Genomic DNA, 4,535 nt, shown 5'->3' on the forward strand with positions numbered 1-4,535 from the left:
CGCCACAAACCTGTAACGGTTTCTGCACTAGTACACAAAAACAGCAAAAGATAAGCAGCAAGCGTAGACTCTTCGATCACTCGAGAAAAAGTGACGCTTGTTTACCAAGCTGCATGGAGAAAGGAACCAGTATGTGAGGGATGAACGCACTGTCGCCGCTACCTCGTGCACTGAAGGCGGAATCCGGATCCTTGGTGCTTTTCTAGTTTCATTTCAATTATCTCCTGTCATGTCGGGCGGGCAACAGAGAGCTGTTCAGGGTTTTCTTCTATTATAACTAATATTACCGCTCATCTCTGCCAAGCCAGCTGAAATGTTCGGTGATGCGCAGATTACAGAGTGATTTACCCCTCTATTCAAAATACGCAAATTTCTCTGGTTTTCACTCTAACATTCATCCCATCGAAGCCGCTTGGATAATATGGCTTTATATTCAAATACTAGGAAATCATATCTTGTCTCGTTTCTTCGCAGGAAGTATTGCCAGATCATGAAGTACACTTTTTGGTTCTGGCATCAGTTCCGCAACCACTAGCAGACACTTGGGAATGAACTTGTACCGACCCGCGCGGCCGACAGTGGAAGTAGCCGAAGACGAAGAAGAGGGGCCAGCACGCGCTGGAGAAAGCTGGCTCTGGCTGACTCGCGTAAGAGAGAACGCTTGGACCTCTACCTCGGCCGGACTCTGCTACCGGCGCTCTGCCGCTGTCATTTCTTCGGCAGCCGTTAACCCTTTCGGCCCTGGATTTTTTATTTCGGCCGTAGATTTTTTTGCTCCGCATTTTTACAATGCGTAAAGCCCCATAACCGTGCAGTAAAAATTTAAAGCTTGTGGTGCGAGTATTAATCGATTTACAGGTATGGTGTCAAAATCGGACATCAGGGCTCAATGGGTGTAAAATGCTAGTGGGACCGTTTTGGTAACCGCAACCGACAAGAAAGAAATTAACGAAAAAATTTCTTATTTCGCGGTGTGGAGACCTATAAAGAAGCTTTTTTTACTTTGTAAGGGATAGATAATCTCGCAGTTTCCACAAAAAACTTCGCTCACTCCTGTTTACGTTGCGTTTTGTGTCATACCTCCGCGTTCTTGTTCCTGCCAGGTCTGTGTTCCAGCTTGTGTACGTCACGTCAACAGCTCGCATGTTTAAAACTTGCGTAGCCTTCCTGGAAGGCGACTGTGGTCAAGATAAAGGCTTTCCTCGAATCTGTAACGCCCTCCTCTATCGAGCTTCACGAAGCACTTCCGTAGCGCAAAGCGCGAAGGTTGGCAAATCTAAGTTCTAAGCTTTGGCGCGGCACACTGCATCTCGCTTGCGATTGTTTTCAAACCAGCTGTTTGCTATAGAAGAATTCATAAAGTGGAACATAATCTCGTCGTGTCTGTGTCTTGACCGAATGCTGTTCCCTACAGGTGACAGGAAATTCCCTCTCATCCATAGGTTTATGAGTTCAGGATATCTCTCGTCCGGGGAGAAAGCAGAAGCTGATTTTCAGCACACCAAATACGCTTTCTCAAGAAAACACAGCCAAACACGCTGCATTGATACGAGCGTCGAGGGCGCGCCACACGTGCTGCACGAGCGGCGGAGCGCGAGTTTCAGTGTAAATACCCCGGTCGCTTCTTGCAGCTCGGTGTCGATGCTCACAGCTCACAGGAGGAGAGAGGTAAAAAATAGGAACAAAAGCGCAAGGTCAGGCGTGCATTTGTTCTCGCTATTCCTTTGGTCCGGTTGCTGTTCGCCGACATCGGCATGGTCACTTCCAGGCTCAATCCAAATATTCAGCATGTATGATAGCGAAAATTTCCATTTTCCAATTCATCAGAAAGCAAATTTTAAGATTTTGTCCATTTTCTGTAATGAACATTCATGCCAGCAGGCCAAAAAGGCCGTTAGTATAGGTGCATCTGCTAAACTACTAGCAGATTCTATTCTACAAAGATGACCTATCGTCACTCAATGGCCACCGCTGGCAACCGTTGAGCCCTGATGGTGTCAAAATCGCACATGTCAAAAATTTGTTCAAACGCAGCGTCTACGCATTCCGTAATATTTACGACGGGGATGTGAGCTGGGATAGGCGTATCACACAGCATATAAAAAGCTGAGCGCAGAAGAACGAATGGTTAGTGAGATAAAAATGCACAAATTTGGTACACCTCGGCTTCTTCACTTCATGCCTCCCATGCTGCTACTTCTTCTTCCTTAGACCGCACAGCTCAATGGAAGTCCGTGAACAGCGATGTCAATAGCAGCAGGGATCCCTAAGGAACTATTGTATTAAAAATTATTAGTATTTCCTTCTGTTACTGAGGCGTGAGCTTAATATTTGTGTTGTGGTGTCAATTGACACCGCCAGGGCCGAAAGGGTTAAATAAACGTGGCCGCGGTCGCCTACTGGGCAACCTCCACGTCGACCTCTGCAACGTAGTGACCCGGAGAACCGCCCCTTCTACACCTGCGGCTTTCCATGATGGCGTACTGGCATGACCTAGGCTTCCACCCGCCGCTTCCAGCGTTCCGGTCCCAGGACGCTGGCGGGTGGTTCGCTCAGTTCGAGGCTGCACTGTATATGAAAGGCGTCACTATCCAGCCGTTCAAACACGCAGTCCTCTGCGATATCATCCTGCCCGGCCTTCTCCGCCGACTCGCCTGCTCTGCCTTGGGCTGCCGGCCATATGATGAACTGCGTGCGGCCGTCTTGGCGGACTTCGGGGCCTACTATGCTCAGCTGCCGATCTACGACGCAGAGGACCCACTTTCTCCGCCGCCAGCCTTCGGCCCTGAACCGGCCTCGCTAGCGCCCATGCAGCCTTCATCAGAACTCGACCCGCTACAGCAGCCCCTCGCCGCCTCGCCGCCACTCCTGCCCAGCGTCTCCGGCCTGGCCGTCCGTGTGGACATACACCAGGTGGGCTCAACACAGCCTTTGGAGCCCTTTCTGTCCCCACAGTTATCCTCTGCGCGTGCGTCTTTGAGCCTGCCTCCTTGCACTTGTTCCTTGCCGCCTGCGACACCGTCGAACGATGCCCCTGCTGCGGCTCAGTGCAAGAGTTTCAATCAAGACACAAATTGTGCCTAGTCACCACCACATCGCCCTTCATTGACATCGTCGACAGAGCCACCTGCAGCCAAGGAAGACTCCGCGGCAGCAGCCGTGTCGTGGCTTCCAGCACCACCATCTCCCTCTTCACTGCCGCCAACTGCTCCACAGGCCTCTGCAGCAGCGTCGACGCCGCTGCCTCCTGATTCTAAAGAGCTCTCATCAAAGACCAATCCTGCTAGCCACCACACCAGCCCCTCCAAAGGTGGGCACCACACTGCACATCCCACGAAAGTGGATACGACGGCCAAACCGGTAGCAGCCGCCCCATGCCTCGCAATTGTCGCCGGCGCTACTTTTCCTGAAACGGACCCTGAACCGGCGCCACCGCCTGACCTCAAGCACGACCAGACCACAGATGTGGGCCCTTCTCGCTCCCCACCGGTGTTACCACCTCTACAGAAGCCTGACAACACTGGCGCGGCTAGCACCCCACATCCTCTCGCCCGCACCAACTTGAGTTTCCACCTACGCTGCAGCTTGATGAGCCGCTATCTTGGGGATTCCTAGGCTGACCAGGCCAGCTCATGTGCCCCCGGTTGCTGTCACGGTGCGGAGGGTGCCTTCGACTGCCGCTACCTCGCCGGCGTTCCCTTTCATGAACAGGTCAGCGCCTTTGGCATGGGCGCAACTCGTGTGGCAGTCCGTCAGGTTCACACCAATCAATGAACGGCTGTCTGTGAGCCTATCCCAGCAGCCACTTGCAGTCCACCACAGGCATTCATCCACCTTGCACCTCGCTGCGCCTCCCGTGGCCGCCACTTTGGTACCGGGCACCTTCGCCCAGCAACAGTTGCGCGATTCTCACAGCCCACAGGACGCCTCGTTCCTTCTGCTGCGCCGTCCATAATGCGCCAGCTGTTTATTGCTGCCCACGACCACCGACGCTGGGTCCACATGGCAGGCCTTCCCAGAAACATCACCTGCCACTACGTGCCCCTCGCCGCCCTCCGAAATTTGGGCCGCTCCGCCTAAGCCGGGGCCGTTCACCTGAGCCACTTCATCGGACTCCAGATGCTCTGCACGATTCGTTTGACGCATTAGGCAGTAGTTTGAGGCAACCCCTTTGTGCATCACTGATGCCCATACCTGTTTTCCATACCGACTTATCGTCTAGTGGGGGAGTCCTGTAGAGAGCCGCGCGGCCGACAGTGGAAAAATTACGAAGAGGAAGAAGAGTGGCCAGCACGCGCTGAAGAGAACGTTTGGACCTCGGTCTCGGCCGGACGCCGCCGCCGCTCCTCTGCCGCTATCGTCTCTTCGGCAGCCTTCAAATAAACGTGGCCACGGTCGCCTCCTGGGCGACCTCCACATAGACCTCTACAAACTCTGCTTGCAACTCTACAAACCTCTAACCCCATGGATCATCCACGCAACTAATCAGACCCGTTATGCCAGCCATATTGTCAGTTATTCATGCCGCAACGTTC

The 4,535-nt window shown here is 53.1% G+C and overlaps 1 pseudogene; it reads left to right on the top strand.

Moving 5' to 3' along the window:
• The first annotated feature begins 2,475 nt into the window (after window positions 1–2,475).
• LOC149361735 (uncharacterized) lies at window positions 2,476–3,615 on the top strand (annotated as a pseudogene).
• The last annotated feature ends 920 nt before the right edge of the window (window positions 3,616–4,535 follow it).

This window comes from Amblyomma mixtum, chromosome 2 (genome assembly GCF_055824585.1).
Source record: "Amblyomma mixtum isolate Tamu chromosome 2, ASM5582458v1, whole genome shotgun sequence".
NCBI lineage: Eukaryota > Metazoa > Arthropoda > Arachnida > Ixodida > Ixodidae > Amblyomma > Amblyomma mixtum.